The sequence below is a fragment of the Manis javanica genome, chromosome 4 (assembly GCF_040802235.1).
Source record: "Manis javanica isolate MJ-LG chromosome 4, MJ_LKY, whole genome shotgun sequence".
Lineage (NCBI taxonomy): Eukaryota > Metazoa > Chordata > Mammalia > Pholidota > Manidae > Manis > Manis javanica.
In genome coordinates this window covers 116,439,435-116,467,312 of record NC_133159.1, presented here as the reverse complement: position 1 = coordinate 116,467,312, position 27,878 = coordinate 116,439,435, and the positions used below count along the sequence as shown (strand labels likewise).

The 27,878-nt window shown below is 43.0% G+C and overlaps 1 pseudogene; it reads right to left on the bottom strand.

Annotated features, from left to right (window-relative positions):
- Positions 1-27,878, bottom strand: part of LOC108403857 (dynein axonemal heavy chain 9-like) — a 594,862-nt pseudogene that overhangs the window by 8,002 nt on the left and 558,982 nt on the right.

Here is a 27,878-nt window from a genome sequence, read left to right as displayed (position 1 = left end):
ATGGGTAACAGAACTAACAGAACTGAGCTCCAGTGCAGACTTGCAGAGACCCCCCCCCCAGAGAGGGAAGATAAGGGCAGTTTCCTGGGAATGGGGCTTTGAAGGTTCTATTTTGCTCCCTCCAGGGGCTTCTAGGCTGCTGATTCCACTGTGACTGTGACCTGTTAGTTTTCAAGGCTCCCAGAGTTGGGCAGGGGAAGGGATGGGAACAGGGCTGGTTGAAGGTCACAGAACTTCCTCGTGCTGAGATTTCAGCCATTTTTCTTCAATAAACACTTCTTGTCCTTTAGTTGATTTCCAGAGTTCTGAAAAAAATTGATACTGACAATTTTTTGGCCAGTGTTCTTAGTGTTTTTTGGAGGAGAGGATTTTAGGACATCCTTACTCCTCCATTTTGCTGAAATCTTTCTGGGATAGAAACGTTGAGAATGAGTTCTGGGTAGGCAGGTATTGCTTTCTGGGAAGTTTTTATTATTATTCAGAAACAAGTTCATGAAAAAACAGATTAGAATCAGCATCACCTCCCACCCCCGCAGTGCCACCACTCTTCCTTCTGAGCTCCTTCCCCGTTTATCTATTTTGTACTTCCCTCATTTTGGTGTTTTTGGTATCTTAGCTCTGGCTCTCCCTAGGCCACCCTGCATGTAATACAATCTGTGTGGTCACCACTGACAGATTCTTGTAGAAATGTTCATGTGGAGAGAGGAGAGCTGATTTCCTTCTCAGGAGTCAGGCTGTTTTAACGCTGTCCCACTTTATTGTCTTTTCTGTTGGCTCTTGATTGGTTTCCTGGTAATGAATCACTACAAAGTTGGTGGCTTAAAAACAACAGAAATGAGTTCTTTCACATTTCTGAAGGCTAGAAGTCCTGAATCAGTGTGTAGGTAGGGTTTTCTCCTTTTGATGGCTCTAAGGCAGAAACTGTCCCAGGCCCCTCTTTTCACCGCTGGTGGCTGCTGGCACCCCTTGGCATTCCTTGGCATATGATACATCACTTGAGTCTCTCCCTCTCTCTTTACAGGGCATTCTCTTCTGTGTCTCCAATATGACCTTACTGGATTTAAGGCCTACTCTACTATAGTATAACCCCCATCTTTAATTATATATGCAAAGACTCTATTTCCAAACAAGGTCACATTCTGAGGTCCTGGGTGGACATGAATTTTGGGAGGATATTTTCCAGTCCAGTACAGCCCCATATATATTTACATGGCCTAGGACCTTCTAGATTTTCTAACAGTTTTTCCCCATTAGCTTTGTATTGATGGCCAGGAATAGTTGAATGTCACCTGCCAAGTGGGTTATTTGACTAAGTAGTCCTTTCAGATCGTGCATATAATAAATGTAAACTTGTTCTAGAATTATCCATCCTTGTTCATGTCATTTATCCCAGCCATCATTGCTTGCTTGCCAGCTTCCTATCCATAACAAAGTATCTCTAATCCTATTGTGACTCAATTTTGTATTAGGCCTCAGTGAAGAATCCTTTCAGAATGTCATTAAAATGGTATCTACTGACACCCCTTTGCTGACAAGGGACAACATAAAAGGTAGAAGAGATTCCCGCTCACCTAGAGCTTATGAATGAGGAAAATGGACCAGGGAAGTGAACTGACAACCCCAGGTGACAGCAGAGGGATAGATGACTCCAGCACTTTTTGAGCACTCCCTATGTGCCAGGCATATATTACCTCATTTAATTTTCACAGCAACTCTATATTCACATTTGACAGTTGAAAATTGAGATTTGGAGAGACAGAACTACATCCCAAGGTCAAAGAGTTAATAAATGGTGGTGCTGGCATTCAGATCCAGCCAGCCTCGTTCCAGAACCCATGCTTTTAACCACTCCACTTTGCAGAGTTTGTGTTCTTTGTACCATCCCTGGCTGCATAAAAATGGCTTGACAACCTCAAGAAAAGTTGATTTAGGTTAAAAGGTTCACAGGTACCCCTCTGAGTAATCACACTTAATAGAGACAATACGTATCATCCCACACAGGATGCCCTTTGGCTCATCTCAGGATTTACCTGTGTATCTCAGCGAACACCTTCCATGAAGAGGCCATGGATGTAAGCCCCTTCCTGAGGAGGGCTCCTGACTTCCTCTCTATTCTTCTTTGTCACATCACATTACAGGGCCATCTGGTCTAGTGGCCACTCATTCTTGTGGGCCAGGGACTGCATGATGGCAGTCAGGAAGGACTGGGGGTTGAAGAAGCCTGTCAGCCACACAGTGGAGGGCATCACAAAGTCTCCTATCCAAGCCTACAATTCCTTGATTCAGTTGAGGAGGTCCAAAAACCAGGCTGCCAGGCCTGCTGTGGAAGGGTAGGCTCGCCTGGCCCAGGGCTCTGGCACTGTGTCTAGGTACAGGGCATTCTGTAAGTTCTCCATGTCACCGGTCATAGTCAGCTCCCTCTGAAGACAGAGCAAGAGGGAAAGAGTGAGGGGGCAGCAAGTCCCCAGAAACAGTTGGCCTTGGGGACCTCTGGCTCACGGCATGCAGGCAGACAGGAGATGACTCTAGGAGTGGTGACACAGTGACTTTCATGTTTAATACTTGATTTGAAAGGTTTGTTTCATAAAGGCTAGTCCTTTCAAACTCTCCCTGCCCTAGTGATCAGAGTCTCCATGTATCTACTGACAGTAGTTAAGGTCCACTGGGGACCTCAGACCACCTGTGGGTTCCACGCTGGCTCATCCCTACCCTAGAGCTGAAGTTCCACAACTCTCCGCCAGACTTTGCAGCAGCCCTGCAGGCTTTTGCTTACAGCTTAGAAGCATAAGAAATCGATGCCTATGAGATCTGTATCCCCCAAATCAAGGGTTTCCTTGAAAAATCAAGCTTAGATACATAGTCAACTTTAAGGGACCCTCTTTGAATTGCTAGATGAAATTGCTACATGAAAGAAAGGTGTTCACCAAGAAGCATCTTTAAACTTTGTAACTGGTTATGCCAAGCATCTCTGGCAATTTGTTGATGACCACATTTCTATTGCAGTGGTTTCTGCACAGGGTTTAAGGTACCCAACAAGACCTGTTATGCATTCTTCTCCCCACTGCCCAATTCATATGTTGAAATCCTAACCCCCTAAGTGTGATGGTATTGAGAGGTGGGGATTCTGGGAGGTACTTAGATCATGAGGTGGAACTCTTGTGAATGAGATTAGAGACTCCAGAGACCTCCCTTGGTCGGCCTTGTGAAGGCACAGTAAGAAGATGGCCATCTGTGATCCAGGAAGTGGGCTCTCACCACACTATAACCGCTGCCAGTGCCTTGATCCTGTACTTCCTAGCCTCCAGAGCTGTGAGAAATACATTTCTACTGTTAATAAGCCACCCAGTCTCTGTTATTTTGTTATAGCAGCCCAGATAGACTAAGACAGCTTGGCCACCCATTAAGTGCTGACTGCCAGAATGTGAGAGGTGTTCCTGGGGCCAGGAGTCTCCTTGCCTGTGGGATGGGAGATTGCCCCATGTAACTCTAGGTCCAACATTTTCTCTTCACTCTTGGAACTGTTAAAGAGAGTTGCACATGTCCTTTAAAAGACGAACATACTTCAAGTCCTAAATGACAGCTAGAAACTAACCCTCTGACTCCTGATTTATAGGAAATGGGCTAATGACTTCTATATGAACTTTCTAGGAACAGCCATTTCAAGATTCAGTAGGAGGTACAAGTATCCTGTATCTGCCACCAGGGTTTATCATTTTAACCACATCAAAATTAGGTGAACAGAGGCTGCTTCTGGTAGACTTCCTTAAGGGTCTGCTGAAATGAATGCTGCTATTGGGATAAAATAGAAAAACCGTTCTGTTTATTTGGAACCTCCACTTCAGAGGAGGCTTCTGAAAAGAGGCTGTAAAATAATACTTGTATATTTGAGCCAAAATCAAGCTTCTGAGACAATACGGTCTTCCTCATGCCTGCAGTTGTGTGATAATTCATTATTATATGCAATTTGTCACTTATGTAATAATAAAGTTTCCCTAAAAATAGCTGATTATTTAATAAAATAATATTAAATATAAAGATCCAATTTATTGTAAGGGAAAAAAATCAATCAACAAACCTTTTCTTTTATGAGGCCCCATCTATGTATCTTTTTCTTGACTTACTGCATTACCTAGGATCTTATTAACAGTGATGAATAAAAGTGCTAAGGGTGGAAATCCTTGCCTAGTTTCTAAACTTAGAGGGAAAACATTGTCTTTCACCATTAAATATGATGTTAAATTTTTCTTAGATGCCCTTTATTAGGTTGGGGAAAATCCCTTTTATTCTTATTTTTCTGATATTTTAAAATCAAGAATTAGTGTTAAATTTGCCACATGATTTTTTTTGCATTTACACAGATCATTTGGTTGTCTTATTTAATACATTAATATAGTGAACTTCATTGATTTTTGAATGTTCAAACCAACTTTGCATTACTGGGATGAGCCCTATGTGACTGTGATGTATTATCTTATATTTCATGATTTGATTTACTAACATCTTGGTAAGGATTTCTGCATCTGTGTTTATTTACAAGAAATGTTTACCTCTTTCTCATAATGTCTTTGGCTTTGGTATGAAGTTAGTTCAGGCCTCATACAATTTTTTGAAAAGCATTCCCTCTGCTTTCTATTTAAAGTAAACTTTATTTTGAGATAATTATGGACACACATGCACTTTTAGAAATATGAGCTCTTGTGTACCCTTTACCCAGTTTCCCCCAATGGTAACAGTTTTCAAAACTGTAGTATAATATCACAGACAGTATACCGATATTGGTACAGTCAAGATACAGAACATTTCCATCACTACAAAGACCCCTTATGTTGCCCATTTTATAGCCACACCCACTTCCCTTCTGTCCCCACTCTTTCCCTAACCTCTAGTAACCACTGACTGTAAGCTTGTCATTTGAAGAATGTTATATATATGGAATAATTTATAAAACGTTTAACCTTCTAGGATTAGCTTTACATTCTGCATACCTCTCTGGACGTTCATCCAGGATTTTGCATGTACTGAATAGTTCATTCCTCTTTATTGCTGAATAGTGGTCCATGATATGTGTGGTAGGCAGAATAATAACCCCTCCAGAGATAGCTATACCCTCATCCCTAGATCTTGTGACCTTGCAAGACCGAAGGGATTTTGTAGCTGTGATTAAGTTGGGAGTTTAAAATAGGATGATTATCCTAGGTTATCAGGTTGGCCTAATATAATCACAAAGATCCTTAGAGGAGAGAGGCAGGCAGGAGGATCAGAGTCAAAGAGAGACTGCTGCACTGCTACTCTTAAAGATGGAGAAAAGGGCCATGAGTCAAGAAATATAGCAGCCTCTAGAAGCTGGGAAAGGCAAGCCAATGGACACTTCCCCAGGGCCTGCAGAATAAATACAACTCTGCCCAGTTCTTGATTTTAGCCACTACATGAGACCCACTTCAGACTTCTGACCTCCAAAACTGTCAGATAAATCATTTTAAGCCATCAGGTTTATAGTAACTTATTACAGCAACAGTAGGAAATTAATAATAGAATATAGATGTACCAGTTTAACCATGCATTGGTTGAAGGCCATCTGGGTTGTTTCTAGGGGGTTTGGCTATTATGAATAGAACTGCTGTAAACATTTGTGTACAGATTTTTATGTGAAAATAAGTTTTCATTTCACTGGGAGAAAGGCTCAGAAGTGTAACTGATAGGTTGTATGTAGTTGCATGTTTAGTTTTTAAAGAAACTGCCTAATTGTTTTCCAGACTGACAGTACCATTTTACATTCTCACCTGCAATGTGTGAGTGACCCATTTCATTCATATCCTTGCCAGCATTTGAAATTGTCATTATTTTTTTAGTTATTATGACTGGTGTGCAGTGGTATCTTGTGATTTTATTTTTCATTTCCTGATGGCCAATTATGATGACTATCTTTCATGTACTTATTTTTCAACTGTATATTCTCTTCAGGGAAACATCTTCATATCTTTTGCCTATTTTCTAATTTTCTTCAAACCATTGACTAATAAGAGTTAGTTATATATTCTATATGTTAGTCTTTTTTTCAGATATGTAGTTTGCAAATACTTTTACCCAGTCTATAGCTTGTCTTTTCATTCTCTTAAAAGGGTCTTTTGTAGAGCAAAGATTTTAAATTTTGATGAAGTCCAATTTATCAGTTTTTCATTTTATGGCTTGTGTTTTTGACGTCAAAATCTAAGTTTGCCTATTTTCCTATCCCTAGAGCTTGAATATTTTCTTCTGCTTTTTGTTTCTAGAAGATTTCCAGTTGTAAGTTTTACACTTAAATTCTTTGTCTATTTTGAGTTAATTTTTTATAAGATGTGAAATTTAGCTTGAGGTTAATATTTTTGCCTATTGTGTCAAATTATTCTAGCACTGTTTGTTTAAAAGGCTCTCTTTCCTCCAATGACTTGCTTTTGCATCTTTTTCAGAAATCAGGATATTTGGGAAGGTTTATCTACAGCTTCTTTGTTTTGTGTGTCTATCCGTCCACCAATGCCACGCAGTCTTGATTACTGTAACTGTATGATTAATTATAAAATTAAGTAAACTGCTTCCTCCCACTTTAGTCTTTTCAAAATTATTTTCACTCTTCCAGTTCTTTTGCTTTTTCACATACATTTTAGAATAATAACTCTGTCATATCTAAATAAGATTCTTGCTGGGATTTTTATGGGAACTGCATTAAACTGTATCAATTTGCATAGAATTGACACACTATGTTGAGTCTTATAATCCATTGACACAGTAGGGTCCTCCACTTATATATCCTTTAATTTCTTTTTTCAGTGTTCTGTAATTTTCAGATACAAGTCCTGTACATGTTTTGTTAGATTTGCACTTAGTTAATTCATTTTTGAGCAGTTATAAATGGCACTATATTTTTAATTTTGGCGTCCATGTTTTTATTGCTTATATGTAGAAATATGATTAATTTTTGTGTTTATCTTGTATCCTGATGCCTTCTTAATTTGCTTATTAGTTCTAGGAGTGCTTTTGTAGACTTCTTTTGATTTTCTATGTAGACAACCATGTTATCTGCAAATAGGGACAATTTTATTTCTTTCCCATCTGGATATATTTTATTTCCTTTTTTTTCCCCTATTGTACTAGCTACAACTTCTAGCACTATGTTGAATAAGACTGGTGAGAGCAGACATCCTTGCCTTATTCTTGATCTTAGGGGAAGAACATTTAACCTTTTGCCATTAAGTATAATGTTAGCTATAGTATAATATATATAGTATAATTATATATATAATATATATATATAAATTATGTGTTGCATAATTAATATAACATATATGATAGTGTAATTGAGGATGCTTGTTACTGAGTTGAGAATGTCTTCCTCAATTCCTGTTTTTCTGAGAGTTTTGTCATGAATGGGTGTTGAATTTTTGAAATGTTTTTTCTGTATCAGTTGATATGATCATGTGATTTTTCTTCTTTAGTCTGTTAATATAGTGGATTATGATGATGGATTTTTGAATAGTGAACTAGCTTTGTATCTTGGTCATTTGGCCATGGTGAATAATTCTTTTTATATATTGCAAAATTCCATTTGCTAATAATTTGTTAGAATTTTTGCACAAAAAATTTTGGCAATTTGTGAGTAATATTGTCTGTAGTTTTACTTGTATTTTTGTACTATTCTTTGGCTGGTTTTGGTATCAAGGTAATCCTAGTTTCACATCGTGAATTGGGAGGTGTTTATTTCCACTCTGTTTCTGGAAGAGATTGTGTAGAATTGGTGTTAATTTTTCTTTAAATTTTTCATAGATTCTCCAGAAAATTCTGGGCATGGGGATTTTTTTTTTTTTGGAATGGCTAAACTACACATCCAATTTTCTTAATAGTTATAGGCCTATTCAAATGCTCCTTTTCACTTTGTGGTATTGTGGTAGTTTGTGTTTTTAAAGTGATTGGTCCATGTCATCTAAGTTGCTGAATTTATGTGTGTAGAACTGTTTCAAGACACCCTTTGGATGACTGCAGCATCTGAACTGGTATCTCCTGCTTCATTTCTGATATTTGTAATCTGAGTCCTTTTCAATTCTTTGTCGGTCTTGCTAGGGATTTGTTAATTTTACTGCTATTTTCAAAGAGCTAGCTCTTTGTTTCATTGATTCAATTTGTTTTCTGTTTTCAATTTGTTTTCTGTTTTGATTTCTGCTCTTATGTTTATTTTTTCCTCTCCCTGCTTTGGGTTTATTTTGCTCTTCTTTTCTAGGTTCTTTAGGTAGGAGCTGAGATTATAAGTGTGAGACTTTTGCTCTTCTAACACGTGCATTTAATACCATGAATTTCTTGCTTAGCACTGCTATAGCAATGTCCCACAAGTTTTGATGTGCTTTATTTTCATTTTCATTCAGTTCAGTGTATTTTATTATTCTCCTTTAGACTTCCTTTTGACCCATGGATCACATAGAAGTGTTTTTTATTTTTGTTAAAAAAATATAGGTATTTGTATTTCTTATTGGAGATTTTTCTGTTTACTTTCAGTTACTGACTTCTATGCTGATTCCATTGTGGTTGCAGAAGAAATTCTGTTTGATTTCAAGTTTGTTAAATTTGGTGATGTGTGTTTTATAGCCCAGCATATGATCCATCTTGGTACATGTCTCAGGGCACTTAAAAAGAATGTGTATTCTGCTGGTTTTGGGTAAATTAAGTCCTGTTGGTTGATGGTATAATTAACTTCTATATTCTTGCTGATTTTTTTGTCTAGTTATTCTATCAGTTGTTGAGAGATGGGTGCGGAATTCTTCAGCTATAAATGGGGATTTGTCTATATCTCTTTTCAGTTCTGTAGAGTGTCTACTTCACATATTTTTGTAGCTCTATTGTTTATTGTGTACATGTTGAGGATTGCCATATCTTCTTGGTGAACTGACCCTTTTATCATAATGTAATATCCTCACTGTCTCTGGTAATTTTCTTTGCTCTTAAGTCTACTGTATCTGATATGAATAAAGTTACTCCTGCTTTTTTCTTTTGATTAATATTTGCATGACATATCTTTTTTATTCTTTTACTTTCTTCTTGCCTATATTATATTTGAAGTGAGTTTGTTTGGGACAGCATAAGAGTTGGCTCATTCTTTTTTTTTATTTTGGTATCATTAATCTACAATTACAGAAAGAACATTATGTTTACTAGGTTCCCCCCTTCACCAAGTCTCCCCCACATACCCCTTCACAGTCACTGTCCATCTGCATAGTAAGATACTGTAAAATCACTACTTGTCTTCTCTGTGTTGCGGAGCCCTCCCCATGCCCCCTCTATACTATACATGCTAATCGTAATGCCCTCTTTCTTTTTCCTGGCCCTTATCCCTCCCTTCCCACCCATCATCCCCAGTCCCTTTCCCTTTGGTAACTATTAGTCCATTCTTGGGTTCTGTGATTCTGCTGCTGTTTTGTTCCTTCAGTTTTCCTTTGTTCTTATACTCCACATATGAGTGAAATCATTTGGTACTTGTCCTTCTCCACCTGGCTTATTTCACTGAGCATAATACCCTCTAGCTCCATCCATGTTGTTGCAAATGGTAGGATCTGTTTTTTTCTTATGGCTGAGTAATATTCCATTGTGTATATGTACCACATCTTTATCCATTCATCTACTGATGGACATTTAGGTTGCTTCCATGTCTTGGCTATTGTAAACAGTGCAGCGATAAGCATAGGGGTGCATCTGTCTTTTTCAAACTGGAGTGCTGCATTCTTAGGGTAAATTCCTAGAAGTGGAATTCCTGGGTCAAATGGTATTTCTATTTAGCTCATTCTTTTTTAACTATTTTTCCAACCTCTCTATTTTAATTGGCATATGGATCATGTAGACTTAATACAATTATTGATATCTACAGGCTTACATTTGCCATTTTATTTTTTGTTTTCTCTGTTTTTCACTTCTTTGTTATTTTTTCTGCCTTGCTGTGGATTACTTGATATATTTAAATTTGTTTTATTTATCTAGAGTATTTTTGAGTGTATTTCTTTTTATTGGTTTTATAGGGTGGCTCTAGGTATCATGTTACATGTATATAACATCATAGTCTACTATGTCATCATTTTCTACTATGGCATCAAGTGATATACAGAAACATAACCTCTCTTTACATCCCTTTACACTCCCTCATTTATAATTGCCTTAAATACTTCCTCTATATACATTTAGAACCACATTATTTACAAATTTTGCTTCAGCTGTTAAACATAATCTAGAAAACACAAGAGGAGAAGGAAAGCCTGTATTTGCTCATGTATTCACTTACTGTGTTCTTTCTTCCTTCCTGATTTTCCAACAATCTTTCTTTTATCATTTACTTTCTGTTTTTTTTAAAGAAGTTCCTTTAGCATTCTTTTAGGGTTGGTCTGGTGGTGACAAATTGTCTTATGATTTTTCTTCATCTGAAATGTCTTCATGTCCCCTTCATTCCTAAAAATATCTTCTCTGGATTTAGGATCAGACTCTGTGTTACACTCATGAAGGGAAGATAGCATAAGGACATCTGCACATGGATTTCTCCTGACTGCACCTGCTGAGCCACACGAACAGCCATCTGCTGAGCTCCACAAGTTCTAGTAGCTCTTCAAATGTGGGAGTGATCTGGGGACAGGACCTCTGACACAAGCATATTGCTAGGTCCTGCTTTTTAAAAAAATATATAATCTGACAATTCTAATTGGTACTTTGGGCACAAAGACCATTTGTATTTAATGTAATTACCAATATAGCAGCATTGACTTACTTGTTTTAGTTGTTGCTCTAGAGCAGGGATTGGCAAACTATTTTTTCTGTTAAGTGTCAAACAATAAATATTATTGGCTTTGGAGGCCATGAATTCCCTGTTGCAACTACTCAACTCTGCAATCATTGCAAAAAAGCAGCCAGAGACAATGTGTAAATTCATGGTTATGTCTTATAAAAACAGGGCATAGGCTGGATTTGGCCTGCAGGTCAATAGTTTGCTGAGCCTTACTCTAGGATTAACAATATGTGTCTTTAATTTATCACGGTCTACCTTCAAATAATATACCATATAGCATAATATTATCACATACAGCATAAGAATTGTACACAACATGCTTTCATTTCACCCCTCTCATTTTTTATGCTATTGTTGGTATAGATTTTGGTTCTACATATGCTATAAAATTCACAGTAATTATATTTTTGTTTTAAAGAATCAATTTTTTTTAAATGAGAAAAATGTTTATTTCTGACATTTACCATTTATGGACATTTTCCTTTCTTTGTGTAGATTAAAATTTCTATATGGTATAATTTCCCTGCTTTCTGAAGAAATTAACATTTCTTGTACTTTAGGCCTGCTGGATGCAAATTCTCTCAGTTGTCTGAAAACCTCTACTTTGTTTTCTGAAAGATTTTTTTGCTGGTCAAAGAATTCTAGGTGCATGGTTTTTATTTTTGGTACTTGTAGGACTTTAATGATATTTTCCCACTGTCTTCTTGCTTGCATAGCTCCCTACAAAAAGTGTGTTGTCACTTTTTCTTTGTTTCTTTGTATGTACTTCTCCTGTGACCCCTGGCTGCTTTATCCACAGATTTCAGCAATTTCATTGAGGTACCTTTACAGTTTTTATTTGGCTTTTTCTGCATGGGGCTTTTCTGCATGGAGATTATTGTGCCAATAGGTTTATAGTTTTCATCAAATTGAAAAATTGTGGCTGCTATTTCTTTAAGTATTTTTTTCATGAGAAACATTTATTTTTTGATTTTTTAATTGAAGTATAGTTTATATACAATATTATATTGGTTTCAAGTATACAACATAGTGATTCAACAGTTATCTACATTATTAAATACTTACCCCAACTACTGCAGTTATTGTCAACCTAGAAAGGCATTATAGAACTATTGACTATACTCTCTATGCTGTACTTTCATCCTTGTGACTAATTTATGATTGAGATTTTATGCCTCTTTATCGCCTTTACCTTTCCACCCCAGCCCCTCCTCCATGGTAATCACCAGCCACTTCTCAGTGTCAGTGAATCTATTGCTTTTTTGTTTTTGTTTTGTTTTCAGAATCCACATACAAATGAAATTATGTCTTTCTCCACCTGACTTATTTCATTTAGCATAATACCCTGTAGGTCCATCCATATTGTTGCATAGGGCAGGATTTCTTTTTTTTATGATTGAATAATATTCCATTGCATGTATGTACCATTTCTTGTTTATCCATTCCTGTATTGTGGACACTTTAGTTGCTTCCATATCTTGACTATTGTAAATAATGCAGCAATGAACATAGGGGTGCATATATCTTGGTGAATGACTGATTTGTTTTCTTTGGGTAATTTCCTAGAGGTGGAATTACTGGGTCATATAGTATTTCATTCCAATTTATATTCCAAACAGTGCAGGAGAGTTCCCTTTTCTCCACGTCCTCACCAACACTTTCTTTTTCTTTTTTTTTTTTTTTTGGATAGTAGCCATTCTGACTGGTGTGAGGTGATATCTCATTGTGGTTTTGATTTGCATTTTCTTGATGAAATCAAAAAGTGGAACATTTCATGTGTCTGTTGGCCATTTGTATGTCTTCTTTGGAAAAATGTCTATTTAGGTCCTCTGCCCATTTTTTAATTGGGGTATTTGTTTTTTTTTTGGTATTGAGTTGTATGAGTTCTTTATATATTTTGGATGTTAACTCCTTATTGGATTTATCATTTAAGAATGTTTTCCCATACTGTATGTTGCTTTTTTGTTTTGTTGAAGGTTTCCTTTCTTTAAATGTATTTGTTTTTTCTGTGCAACTTATCCTCCTGGGATAATTACACATAGTACTAATTACACATATAGTAGACCCTTGAGATTATATCACAGGTCACTAATGTGCTGGTCACTTTTTTCAGTATTTTTTCTTTTTCCCCTCACTTGGTATAATTTCTATTGCTATGTTTTCATGGTTCATGATCTTTCTTTCTGTAGCGCCTAATCATTTGTAAATCTCCCAAAGTTAATTTTTCATTCAGATGTTGTAGTTTTTATCTCTTTAGGTTCCTTTTGGGTATTTTTATATCTTCCAGTTCCGCCTCATCATGCTCTTATTTTCTTCTATCTTCTTGAACATACAGAACGAACTTATAATAGTTATCTTAACATACTTGTCTGCTAATTTCATCATCCATGCCATTTCTGGCTCCATTTCAATTGATCAACTTTTCTCCTGAATATGGATCATATATTTCTGCTTCCTTACATGACTGTCATTTGTTCATGTCAGACACTGAATTTCACATTAGTGAGTTTTGGCTTTTGTTGTCTTCCTTTAAATAGTGCTGGGATTCATTTTTGCCAGTAGTCAACTTACTTAAAATCAGTGGATCTGTGGGAGGCTTGCATTTTTTTCAGTTTTGTTGGGGGAGGGGTCCAGACCAGCCTTCAGTCTTAGTCTAGGTCTAATGGTAAGTCAGGCTAATACAGCAACTTGTCTATGGGAGGCAGCTCCACCTCCAGTCTTGGCAGGTGGAAAAGAGCCCTGCTATGGACTGAATCATGTCCCTCTAAAATTCACATGCTGAAGTCCCTAAAATTCACAATACATGTGAATGCATTGGTGATAGGGCTTTAAAGAGATGATTATGGTTAAATGAAGTCACAAAGGTGGCCTGGTCCAGTAGGACTGGTGGTCCTGTAAGAAAGAAGAGGAAAATCTCCCTCTCTCTCTCTCTGCCCTCCTCTCTCTCCCTTTCTCCCTGTCATGTAAGCACACAGTGAGAAGGTGGCAGTCTGCAAGCCAGGAAGAGGGCCCTCACCAGAAGCCAAATCATTGGCAGCTTCATGTTGGATGTTCAGCCTCTGGAACTGTGAGAAAAGAAATTTTTTTTGTTTAAACCAACCAGCATATAATATTTTTGTTATAGCATTCTGAGCTGACTAATACAACCAAGAGGGAGGTCAGAGAGCCCATCCGTCAGCAAGGCTTGAATTGGACTGAAAGAAAAGAGAAACTTCCTCCTCACCCCTTCATCTTTGCCCAAGCATGCTCTGTGATTCATGATTCCATCACAGCGAAGGCTCTTGGAAGAAATTTCAGTGGATGAATTGGAAGTTGAATGGATAAACAGACGGCACCAAATTGCATGGATTCAATAAGCTAAGATTGCAGCAAACCTACTCAAGCTAATTGCTAATATACACCTGCGTACCACCATAATGGGCTGCACGGTGGGACAGCAGAGTCCTTATTTACATTTGAGATTATTCTATAAAGTTTTGTAGTCTTCTGATTACAAGCTGGTACATCATTTGGAACCATTTCCAAACACCGTCAGTCCCCAACATTCCTTTCTGCCTCTCCCATCTCCTTATTTCCCTTCAATCTATATTGGAAGGAGAAGGGAAATGAACAGCTAAAAACAAATCCTCACTCTCCTGGAATTTGAGGCCTATTTCCTAGTGTCTGTGTGACTACATGTGCAGAATCTCAGTTGTTTTTCATATGCACATAAGACTGTGGATGATGAACTCCAAGCGCCAATGGTAGATGGCAGCGCATCTCCCCCTGGATTCCGGGGCTGAGCTGAGCTTTCACTGTTGGCCACAAAACTGGCTTCTCACTTTCCTTCTGTCCAGGGTCATCGTTCTTTTCATAAATGTGCCAATGTAAACAGACAATGGTCACCTCCCTCAGCTCCTAAAGGTGACCCAGAAGTCCTCCCATTCATATATCACTCAGGTGTACGGTAGTAAAGGTGCTTACCTAGTAAACTCTGTGCTAAGCATTTGACATAATTATCTCATGGTACACAAAATAAGCTTGTTTAAGGAATTAGTGGTAGAAGTAGTAGACTCTTCCATGGCTCAAGAGAAATGTCAGCTTGTGCAGTATCTTGGATCTCTGAGACCACCTTGAGGTTGTAAAGATTAAAATTCCTTCCTTTGCCCTGAGGGGGCAGTAAATATAATACTATGAGCTAGTACTTTGGGGGTACTTGCAATATGCTGGGCATTGCTCAAAACCTTCTATGTACATCAATTTATTGAATCTTTCCCAAATCCCTATGTCATAGGACCATTATCCCTGTTTTAGAGGTGAAGAAACTAAGACACAAGAGGTTAAAGTCACTTTAAGGCCACACAGCAGGGGAACAGAAGAGCTCATAGCTGATTCCTGGCAGTCCAGTTTTAGAACCTATACTTTTACCGCACCACTTTTGCCTCCCACGAAAGCAACGTAACCTATGTCAGCACAAGACACCAGGCTGTGAGGACCTCTCCTGCGTGGTGCTCGCAGTGTAGAGTCCTGGGGCAGCTTGCCCATGCTGGCCAGCTGGTCAGGGCCCACTTCTGGTTTCTGGGAGCAACACCTTGGGCATTCAGATTGCTGTGGAACACCTGCTCTCAGTCACCTGCTTCCCCGGTGCCCCTCTCTCCCCAGGAGGCCCAGAACCATCCTCTGGCAACGTCTCCCCTGCCAAGACCTCACCCACCTTTAAGCCGAGGTCCAGCTCCCTCAGTGAGCGCTGGATCTCTCTGGTGAGGATGTTCATTCGTTCACACTCCTGGAAGGCAACTACTATGTACGGGGTGCACTCCTCCACTCTGGCCATCAGCTCTGGGATGTTAAACTCATCTGTCACCCGCTCCAGTATTTCTTCCAGGAGGACCTTGACCTGCCCTGCAACAGGAAAACACAGGGTTAAGAAGGGGCTCTAATTCTCCAGAAGGGCTCCATTCCCTTGTGGTGTGGCCCCAAAGAGGCCAATCATCCATCCCCGGGCCACACTGGTGCCCGCTTGCTCAGGTCAGCTAGGCCGGAGGTGTGGACCCACCATGGGATGGCCTCTCTGTAGGCTAGCTGGCTCCCTGCGGCTTGTGTGCCCAGTTTAAAAAGATGAACACAAAGGTCTTTCTAAGAATTGGGAATTGGAGAAACCTAGAAACTGACCCAGTTATCTATAGGAATCTATAGAAAAGCCTAGGATAGCCAAGGGCGGTCATCTGGGACCATGGGACAGCAGCAGTGATGTATATATATTTACACACACACCCATTCTAAGTCCCTGAGGCTGCACTGCAGTGTCTGCCCCTGGGTCCTGGAAGAGACACCCCCATCTATCAGGTGGATCTCCTCTCCACCCCACGATTCCTTTTACCACACAAGCTGCCAGCTAATTAGACCAGGGGAGCCGGAACATCCAAGGTCTCTCTCCTGGAAAATTGCAACTGAGATACTGGGCTGCTTGGAGCGAGCAGCTGAAGGCTGCACCTACTATTTTGAAGTGAATGAGTAAGGCCAGGAGGTCTGTAAGCAGAGGAAGAAAAATGAAACAAGTGGAGACATAACAGCACATGTGTCCAGCAGAGAGGGAGGAGGGGAGGGGGAGCACGGGCCAAGGAGAGTGCCAGCCCTTCCTGGTCGTGCCAGCTGAGCTCCAGGCTTGTGGTGACCGGCTGTTATTTTTGCCCATTTGTTTGCCTTCTGTCTCCCTTTTGTCTGTAACTTCCCCATCCCCTTTTGTGAAATTACCCCTTCTTCCCTGTTTTGGGTACAGTCATGGAGCTCAGCCCTCCCGTGACCCAAGCAGGCTGGTCAGAGTATCTTCCACAGGAGCAGGAGCATCTGCGTGTCCAGCCTCGGACTCAGGGCCGGGCTGTGGCTGGAGGCCCTGGCAGGACGGAAGTGCTCTGACAGGGCTCCCCTGGGGCCCCTAGAGCCTCTGCGGTGGCGAGCCTCTCTCAGATCGATTCCTTTGATATAGCGAGCTACTTCTTGTCCATTTTAGTTACACTGGTCTCTGTTGCTTGCAGCCAGAGAGCCCTGACTGCGTTAAAACCGTCCTGTTATGCATTACCTGTGTGAGTTTAAGCAAGTCATTTAGGCCTCAGTTTTCTCATGTATAGAAATTTCTAAGAGTGTCTTTCTCTACCTGCCCCTTCTCCCCCAACTCCCCAGGCTGATGTGAAGATCAAATCAACTGAGTTGATGGACGTGGCAGCGTCCTTAAACTATAAAGCACTACCTAAATGTACAGGATAATTAATATTCACCCTTCCTTGTATTGTTAACACAGAATACATTCTCTAGGAAAAGAGCTGATGTTAGGAAAAAGAAAGTAAAAATTCATCACCCTGTCACAAATGGGTCTCCGGTGCTGTCATAGCAAAAACTGGGATGGAATTTTAATGGTAGCTGAAAGCTGCTGCTGGGGTAGAAGACAAACGGCTTACATTATATCATATTTCTGTCTTTGGAGCTGAATTTGAAGAAACAGCCCTCTATCAGTGAGCTGCCATTTGGACATTATTCACAAAAAGATAAAAAGATAGTGTGGAGGCATTGTTCCAAAATCCACTGGACGTGGGGTAGCAGTTCTGTTCTGTCGCCGATGGGGCTGTGGAGCTTTCAGGGAGCAGGTGTGCCAGTGAGGGACCCGTCAGCGAAGGGAGCAGACCCACAGCTGCAGACAGGACCCACTTCTACCCCTTCTCAGGGGGCAGCGGGCCCCAGGGACGCGGTCTGCTTTAATTGTACACAGGGACACCTCTGCCTTTTTTCCTTTTGGGGAAAGTGAGAAATGCTTACCGCAAAAATCTAAACATTACAGATACTTAGGATATCAGGAGCAAAATCTTCCCACCATCTTGCCTCTTCCCTTCAAAGGGGAAAGAAAAGCCACTGTTAGCTGTTCATTTTTTTGGCTTATAGTTCCTGCAGTTGTCCTTCAGTGCATACAACTCTCCACCACCTTCCTGTCCTCCTCCGTCCATGTCTGTAACCACCATGCCCGTCTGCAGTGCCCTCCTCCCGCCTTCCTCTTCCCCCCCCCCCCCACCTCCCTTCCCTTTTCTCCACCCATCATTAAGGGAAGCATACCTCACATGGCTTTTTCAGCTGTGTTCTTTTAATCTATACAATAACTCTTGGATACATTCCTTGTTAGTATGTATGCATATGTCCTTTTTTGTTTAACAGTATATATATTTATGTATGTGACTGTTTCAACATATGCAATTTATTGCATCTTTCCCCTATTGATGGATATTTGGTGTGTTTATCACTTCTGCTACTAGCAATGCTGCACTAGAAAAATATAAATATATCATCAAATCTGTGTACTGCTGAGTGTTTCCACTGGCTGAATTCCTAGAGATAGAATTATGAGTAAAAAGTAAGAACTTTTTAAATGTCAGTAGCTATTGTCAAATTGTCCTCTAAGTAAACCTCTACCAACAGCGAGGAACATGCGTGTTTTCTTATGTCCTCAACCACTGGATATTATCACATTTAAGAACCTTCCCTGTTAGGTGAAAAATGAGATGTCGCTCAACTTCCCTTAGTTGTGAGTGACTCTGAGAACATATTACTATTTTTATTGGCCATTTGTATTATTATGTGCATTTCTTTTGTGTCCGGGCTTCTTCCCCCTCCTCTCTTCTTTCTCCTCTTTTCATATGTAAGAGCTCTTTGTAGACTAGCAAAACTGTCCGCTTCCCGATGGGTTCTCCAAGTTTGACTTTGTTCAGGATATTTTTTGCTTTGCAAATATTAAAAATTTTTTAAGACATCAAATTTTTCAATCTTTTCCTTTATAGATTCTGAGTTGCCTTTTTTTTTTAAAGGTTTTATAAGGCTTTCATAAGATCATAAAAGCATTCTCCCAAGGAGTAGGGAGCCAGGGAACCTGCTTCACCTCTCTCCTTATGACTCACCAGCTGTTCGATGCTAAAGAAATACAGTAGTCCAGGGCAAATGGAGGGCAGACAGCTCCTCACCACGGAAGCAGCAGGGGTGGTGTCCAGAGGCCAGTGGGATGTGCTCAGTCGTGAGCCTCTAAAATTCATATGTCGAAGTCCCAACGCCCAGTACCTTAGAATCTAACTGTATGTGGAGTACTTAAAGAGGTAATTAAGTTAAAATGGGGCTGTTAAGACGGCACCTAATCTGTAAGACTTGCAGAAAGAGGAGATTTGGACACACAGAGACCAGAGGCACAGGAGTGCAGAGGAAAGGCCTACTGCGGACCCCATGGGAAGACAGCCACCTCCGAGCCAGGGAGAGAGGCCCCAGAAGAATCCAGCCCTGCCGGCGCCTTCATCTTGGATTTCTAGCTCGTAGAACAGTGAGAGAATAATTTGGTTGCACCCTGTCGGTGGCACTTTGTTATGGCAACCTAGCAAACAAAAATGGCCGGGCACCCCCCTGATTCATGGCAGATTCATCCGCCTAACAGAGGCATCTGGGGCCATGCAGCACTCGCAGCTCAGGTCATCCAAGGAGCCATGGTGTCCCAGAGAAAATGCAAGCTTGGGTTGAACACTGTGCTGGACTGCAGGCGTCCTCTGCCCAGCTTCCATGCCCCCCGACTCTTCTCTCTTCCCTAGGCACATGGCTGCCCAGCTATACACTCCATTTCCTGAATTTTCTTCCATGTAGATGTGGACATGCGAGGGATTTGGGCCAGTAGTCTGTGAGTGTATGTGTGCAGCCTCTGGCCCATTTCCAGCTCAACACACAAACACTCCCTCGGTTTTGGCTGTGTGCTGTCCTCTGGGGCTGTCTGTGCACGTGAAGGAGCATGGCTCGGGAGAACACGTGGGAGCTGAGAGAAACTGACTGTCCCCAGCGAGCACCGGGACACTGCACAGCTGACACACACACTAACTTGCACACCTGCTTCCCGCACACCACAGTCACGGCCAGTGAGCACGGCTCACTTGTTTCTGCCAGACCCATACCCACACCCACACCCACAAACCTGCACACACCCTCACAACCCCAAACACCCACACATACCCACACTCACATCTACACCCACCCACCCACATCCACCCCCACACCCACACATGTCACCGCCCACATACACACTCACACACACACGTCATTTCTCATCATGTCCTTATCATCCTCTCATCATGTCCAACTCTACTGAGCTGGGCAAAGGTGATAAGGAAATAAATAACAAGATCCAGAAGCTTCTTTGAACCCCACCTAAAGAATCCTAAATCTATTATTTATGTAGTCTCAGCCTTTTTCATTTTTAGAGCTAGGAACATTTTTCACACTAGGTGGTTTGGATTCTGGGCCACATAAAATGTCTTCTCTGCCTTTTGTTCTCAAATGATATCTTATGCATCAAACAGTGAAACAGGCTGAGTGACATGATTTAGAGCAGCTTTTTCATGTGCATGCTCACCTGCATCAGAGCCACCAGGGTGCAAATTCCTGGGCCTAACCCAAGATGTCAGAGTCTGAATTTCAAGCTCCCTAGCTCATTCTGAGGTATTTGAAAATTTAAGAACTACTATTTTAATGACACCACTCCATACCTTTAAGCAAAAGTCCAGCCCCTTTAATATCAGTCAGTTTTCCTAAAATCCATCCCTGGTGCCTCAAAGCCTGATAACTACCCTGGTTTCCTAACCCTGAATCTTCCAAGTATGTTTCCTGGTAAGGCCAATGGAATCTCCGAGTGAAGATTACAAGGACCCAGGCTGTCCTGTGGAGTGGAGGTGGAGCGAGGGGCGTCCATCTCTTGGGGGCTGGATTTGCGTGCCCCAGGAAAAGTTTCCCTTTGGTGCCCTGGGCCTTCTCTGCCCTCGGCTGCGCCTATCAGGAGTAGAGCCCTCAGACTGCCTCTGGTTGTCCCACAGCTCGCACCTCACACCGGTTGGCTCCGTCATTCCCACTACCTTCCTGACACTCTGGAAGCCCCGTGCTCACCAGCACCTAACTGTGCGTTGGAAGTCAGATTAACTCTTCCGCACAGAGAGAAGGCACTTTCATTCTGAAGAATGCGTTCATCTGCCTGAGCATCCGGTTGGTGGGATGATGGTGGAGGAGTTTAGGAGCGTCTGTGCCCCCATCGCGAAGTCAGTTTCAAGGTTCCCAAGCCATCGTTGTTCAGTCCTGCCCTTTCTTCACTATGGCAGAGAAACTGAATAGACATGGACTTTGGGTGGACTAGCAAAGCAAATGGCCAAACCCATGGGCAGGGACTTTGATTTAACTAGACGGCCAGCCTGGTGACATGACCGGGGAGGGGGCCTCCTGGAGGTGAGGGGCATGCATGCCAAGGCTGGACCGGCCGGCCGTGTGCTAGGGGAAGGAGTGCGCAGCGCGGTGCTGTGTACTGGGGCCTCCCCTGTGACCCATGGACTGACCTTTTCTTCTCTTGTGGCTCCTGCCCCCTCTCCGCCTTGGCTGTCCTGGGGCTGCAGCTCCAGGACCATGCGAAAGAGCTTTTCCGAGGTCTGGGTCAGGAAGCTGATCTCCGCATTGGGGTGGAGGCCATAGAGGTAGGGCGACTCTGCGGGCAGCTTGGCATCGATGTACTGCAAGTCGCGGGCAAGCCCAATAAACAGCAGCACCTCCCCTCTCCTACTCTGGATCTGCCCTGAAGGGCAGTTGGTGGGCCAGAGCAGGCCCCCGGCAGCAGTGTCCCTTTGGCCCGCCAGGAGAGCACACTCAACCGACGCCGGTCACATATTCTCTACCTGTTAGCGCACATCCTCTCCCCGGGCTTTCCTGACACCATCTGTTTTTGCAGGTGGGCTTGTTTTCCAGACTTTTCACATTCACAAGAGCATTCTCTTGTCCGGGAAGCTTAGAGAACTTTATCCCCAATCTCACGCCCTTCACCGCTGCCTGATGTACACCGGTCCCTCCATGCACAAGAAGGATGCTCAGTGTCCTTCAGAAATGCTAATCCCAACCTGGTGTTTGTGGCCAAGCTCTTCTAGGGTCCCAGCCCACTTCCCCTTGAATTCGGTTTCTCTAAATCAGGAATCACAAAGCTGAACACAAACATAGGGACAGGCATACAGAATAAATGTGTGAATCGGGCTGTGGGATGAGGTGAGTTTTGCTGTGAACTGGAGAGTACCTACCTCTAGTGAAAATCATTAGAATTTTAAAAACTTAAATCTGCGTCACCAAAACGACGCCTCTCTGTGGTCAGTTGTGGTGGGCCACAGTCTGCCGTCCCTAAAAAAGTCCTCCCCAGCTCTTAATCCTCTCCAGCTCACTTTCTTTTCTGAATGGTCTCCAAGTACTCCTTCCCAGTTCTTTCTGTCACAGTGAGAAAACATCCCTCAAGTTTGGCTCCTGATTTGATTTTGATGTTTTCTTGGTGTTATTAACATCTAGTCTAAGTAAAATATTGCTCATTCCTCAAAGGCAAATTTGTGTGTTTATTTTTGTATTTCTTTCAGCATCCAGCCCAGCACACTCCTGGGCTCTTGGTAGGTTCCCTATAACAACCTGTTAATGGACAGATGAGAGACAGGTATGAAGAAAAGGAAAATCTACTGCAGTGATTTGGAAATGGACAAACCACGTTATTGATGCCCAGCACGGCTCCAGCCTCTTGTCTAATTGTGTCACTGACACTAGGGGACGCTCTTGCACAATTTTCCTGGTTAAAGTCTTGATGCCTTTTGGTAAAGTAGTTAAAAAAAATTCCTCTTACTTTCTTTAAAGAGTCTTATTGGTTTTAATTTGTTCTCATTGGTCCAGTTGTTCTGGATCTAATGAGTTTTATGACTTACCTCCTTAAATTTTATGAATTAAATATATTTTACAACTTGTAATTAGTGTTTCTATGACTGGTATTTCCCTTAAGTCTGGCATTCAAAGTTCTTTCATGCATGTTCAAAAGTCAAGCCATAAAGGAGGTTTTAAAAATGATATTATCTTTCAATATACTTTTCATGACAGGCTAAAAAGGTAAAGATGCGCTCCTTACAAATAGCTGTAGCAATAGGCAAAACCAAAGAAATAGTATGAAAAAGCTCCATGAAAATGTTTTTCTTGCTGTGTGTGTGTGTGAGCACATGGCCTGTGTTCCTAGCAGCGAGCAGAGCAGGAGGGGCGAGAGGACCGGCCACAAGATCGGGGTCCTCTGAAGATACTGAGAATGATAGGAACGACACTAAAAGCTGAGTAAGTTCTTACTGAAATTTTGCTCCTAATGGCTTTGTCAATATCCTGAATGAAAATATTGAACGAAAAACCCAGATGTTATTTGTAAAAAAGAGCAACAAATAGAATTATTGAACCGAACATCAAGAATGAAAAGATCTCCAAAGGCTCAATTGTATCATTGATATTTAATGGTAGAAATCCTATAGCTCTCAAACTGAACGGGCAAATTTGGGGCTGAGGCCCACACTGCAGACAGGCCCGGCTCTGAGCGCCCCAGGTCCTGTGGGGCTGCAGCGAGGGAAGAGCGGACCCTGTGTGAGCGCCATCAGTGCCTTTGGCAGGAAAGAGCAGAGCCTCACCTGATGGTAGCCATTGTAGTCCATGTTTCCTGGGACCAGGAACCCTGGGGCCAGACGCAGCTCTCCTAGTAGCATTTCTGGTTTGATGAATTCCTCCAGATAGGTCCTGCAGAGTCTCCTGTCCCAGTCATCTGTGATATGGCCTCCATACATGATCTCTCCAAAGAGGTAGTGCAAGTCGTCATAGGGGACCTGAGAGAGGGGGAAAGAAAGGGAGACCTCCACACGGGCATCGCGGCTGTCCTGATGCACAGGCAGTGTAAGCCGCGGATGGCATGCCTCTCAAGACTAGGAGCAAGGTTTTACTCCCATGCGCACCCCAAGTGCCCAGCAAAGTCAGGCATGTTTGGGGGCCCATTAAATGTTTGAAGAATTGCATCACAGGGTGAGGGGGGGAAGGTATATGCCAGCCCCCTCGCATAAAGGCCTTTCCTCTCTGGTGGTTATTAACTGTGGCCATGAATCCGGGCTCTACCTGAGTCTTTTAAATAGGCAAATGGCAAATGAAAGAAAGCAATGAGTGGGGCATCTTCCTAATTTCCTGCCACTAATTAGCTAATAGTTAATTGTCTCCTTTGAAAGTTCATAGTGAATGGAATAGAGTACATGAGTTGAGTGGTGTCAAAGTTAGGAGGAAAACCACTTGGGGAAGCCTGGCCTCCGTGGAGCAAAGGAAGGGATAGCAGTGTGGGGAGTGGCGGTGTGGAAGTGAGTGGGGGGCTCCTCCTGACAATCCAGAACCCCTGCAAGGCTGTGCATGCCCTGGGCTGGTGGCCTTGGGATGGGCACTCATGGGACTGACACCCACCGGGTGTGAGTCACTAGTCTGGTTTCCTGGGCTCTCTTGGCCCTAACCTTTGTAGGTCACTCTTCTAGGCCTCCCTCCGGTCACTCCAGATCAGCCACGGGGTTAGACTTGCACCTTCTCACACCGCTTGGAAAGGGTGCAGACCTTCCCCAGCGCGCATGCCCCTTCTTCGCTGTGTGGATGCTGCACCCTCCTCCTCAGGGGTGGCCCTTCCCACTTACCCCCTGTCCCCTGCGCTGGCTGGAAACCTCACCTTTGCGTTGGCCTCCAGGAAGTTGTAGAGCACATTCACAGAGATGGTGAGGTCCCCAGTGCTGAAGGGGTAGGAGCGATTCCATCCCTGGGGCCCAAACTTTCGTCTTTCGGCCACCACCCCATGAAAGTAACAGAGAGCAAAGAGAATGCTCTTAAACTCCGTCTCCCAGGAGCACATCTCCAGGGTGTCCTGAAAGGCAAGTGTTGCCCTCAGTGATGACACAGACACACCATTACTCAGGGCAAGCCTCGGTGTGGCTATGGTGGCTGGGGCTTGCGTTGGATTAAGCTACCGTGTATCCTCCTTAGCTCTGAGCTGCTGTAGGACTGCAGCTTGCATAGCAGACAGGCACAGGCTCGGGGTTCCGGGGGACCTTGCAAAGGCGTTGGGTTTTAGTTTAGAATCTGAGCTAAGGTTTAGATTCTGGTTACAGTGGGGTTCAGTTTACAGTTAGGGTTCGCACATATGGACATACTAATGAAGTTCCCAAGCATAGCTGATGGAAAACAGGGCAGTGGGCCCCGGAGCACTGCGTTCTTCACAGTGATGTCATTTTGCATCGGAGTGTGGGTGAGGACTCTCACAGTGGCCTCTCTGACTTCTTCCTTTCCTGCCATGGTGTCTGGCCCCTCATGGCACCTCAGGAGGTGTAATTAGCCTGCGTGAGAGGAATGCCCAGCTCATCTGCTGAGCAGATGCTGAAGGGGGGCAAGGATGGGAGTCAGAGCACAAGGAACAGAGGAGTGTCATGCCCTCCACCCCTCTAACCGCTCCACTACTCCTGAGGGGGAAGCCGGATATGCGGCTGCAGAAACAAGAGGGGTCCTGACTGCAGGGTGCAGACTGGCAGAAAAGACATGGCTCATGGAGAGGGGATGAAAGACAGGACGGATCGAGAAGAGAAGAAGGAGATAGTCTGGAGGGAGGCAATAGAACTGTGCTTGGTGGATCTTAAGAGGGATGGCGCTGAAGGTGGAGATGTGGGAAGCTGTGTTTTGAAGGGATGGTAGGACAAAAATCCCTAGATTCTTTGGAATTAAAAGTAATTTCCTCTCAGTGAGACCCTGAATGTCCAGCAAGGAGCAAGATGTTGCAGGTGGAACCCAAGAGAGGTGCTTCCAAAGTGCATGCACGCTCATCAGGGTCAGGCCTGCGTTCCTACCAGGAGCTGGTCCTTGCACTTTGCTCACATGGGCAGGAGGAACAGAGGAGACAAACCAGGTTAAGCTCCTGGTCGGTCTGGTTTGGCCGTGGAGGGCCCACGACAGTCCACCTCTCTCTGGATATGTGGGGGTCACCCTGGTGCCTTTGGTACCATATTTGGCACAGAGGCATGGAGAGGCAAGGTCAGAAGTGGTGCAGAGGACAAAGACACTGTCCAGTGCGAGGAAGGACCTAGGACTGCTTTCTGGACCAAGCTGTTCCCCAGAGCTGGAGGATGCCTGCTTTGTTACTTCTGACACATTTGAAGAAACTAGATCCTGCTGAAAAATGCCTCTCAGCGCAGACAAGAAGGCATGCAAACAAATGCTGAAACTGGCTGACAGGGGCACACTCAGTCAGAATAAAACAGTCAACCCCCAACAGCACAGCTGTCAGGGAAGCAGGAAGAAAGAGAGCTCAGTTCTGCAATTGTCCCGTAAATGGTTAAAAGGGGGCTTGGAAGGCACACAGTGAGGAGTCGTGAGTGTCACACCAGGGCCTCTGCTCCAGGGCATGTGGAAAAGCAGAATGGAACAATTAAAATGCTTGAGAAGGATGTATACACTCATAAGTCCATCTCCTTTCTCCGAATGGCTACGGATGGTGGCTATAGATGCCCAAACAGCCACCTGTGGCAGGCACAGAAGAACCAGGAGAAGCCGGCAGCTCTTGGACTGTCTTCCCAGCTGCCTGAGCGTCAAGACAACATCAGGTTTGCCAGGAGATAAACCCAAGAGTGGGAACTAGGAAAAGCCAGCAGCTCCTGTTCCTCCTGAGCCCCATTTTAACCATTTAAGGGACAAATGCAGAGCTGAACTCTTTTATTCCCACTTCCCCGTGGGCCCTGCTGATTAGCAATGGTTGTTTTATTCTGACTTTGTGCTGCTGTCACCAGTCTCAGCATTTGAAGGTGTGCCTCTTTGTCCTTGTGCCTGGGGGCTTCCTTCAGCTGGCTTTCCAGTACAGCTCACTGCATTCCAATGCCTTTTTTTCAACTTTTAAAAAATTTGTGATAAAATATGCATCACATAAAATGTACCCTCTCCACTATTTAAAGTGTATATAGTGTAGTGCTATTATGTGTATTCACATTGTCATGCGGCCCAATGCCTTTCAGGACAGAAATGTCTTCTTGGACCCAGCTACACCTTCTGTAAAGAAGGCTATAGATTTCAAAGTTAAGAATGTGTATTTCCTTTATGCGGAATATAACATCTAGAAAATTTAGCAGTTCTGACCTCTGGTATAGAGTATCTAGGATTTTAGGCAAGGCCCGTTTAGGAAAAATTTTAAAAAAGAAAAGAAAATGCCCCTGGACAGAAGAACATTCTACTTTCTGCTCCATGTTGCAGTGGGCAAGCATCTCTAACAAACAGGTCAGACTAAAATATCCTGAATCTCTGGGTAATGTTGCCTCACTCTCTGTTCCAAATGATGAGTGGGTTGGGAAGGTGAGTGAACCTCTCAATTTTTTTGGAAGGTTTCCTGTCCATGTTGGACTGCTGGATTCCTACATTATGATCCGTATCATGCACTTGGTAAAATCTTCCAAGACTCCAACTGCCAAATGGCCTTCATCCCATTTTAAGCTAAACCAGACCCCAAAGGGCCACTGGTCCTGGTGCTTCAGTTAAGTGGCACTAGCTAGGCAGCTGTCCTGCTGAGCGGCCTATTCCAAGTCCCCTAGATGAGTTGTAGCATGGGCTCCATGAAGCCAGGGACCCACTGGTGCTATTGTAAGATGCCATCAGAGAGGACAGATCCCAGAACCCTGTTCTGGGACCCAGCCAAGGCCCAGTGAGGTGGATGGACTTTAAGGCAACCCTCATGGCCCCTGCTCTCCTTGTAAACACACTTTTTGTGTCTGCCTTCCCAGGAAGGGGGAGCTCGTCAAGGAACGGGCAGCCAGACAGGATGCCTTCCTGGGAAGAGGAAAACTGACCTGGCAAGCTTCATACATGGAGCCGGCTGCCACGGACCTGTCCTCAGCTTTAAATGAACACTCCACAGCATGAGTCTTGGAATTCCCAGTAATGGAAACTCTAGTCAGTAGCAGCCCGTTTTCAAAGCTAATGCCTTGATAGGCTTCGTTGCATTGTAATACAGCGTTCGCAAAGTTGACTGTGCAAAGGAGTCCCTGGAGGACTCGTCAGGACACAGATTCCTGGGCCCCATCCGAGTTTCTGATTCAGAAAGTCTAGGGTGCAGCCTGAGAGTTTGCATTTCCAGCAAGTTCCTCGGTGATGAGGCTGGTCTGGGATCTATAGTAAGAGTCTGATACATGGTTACATTCCAAGTCTAGATCCCCACTATCTGACACCTGGACTGTTTGAATTA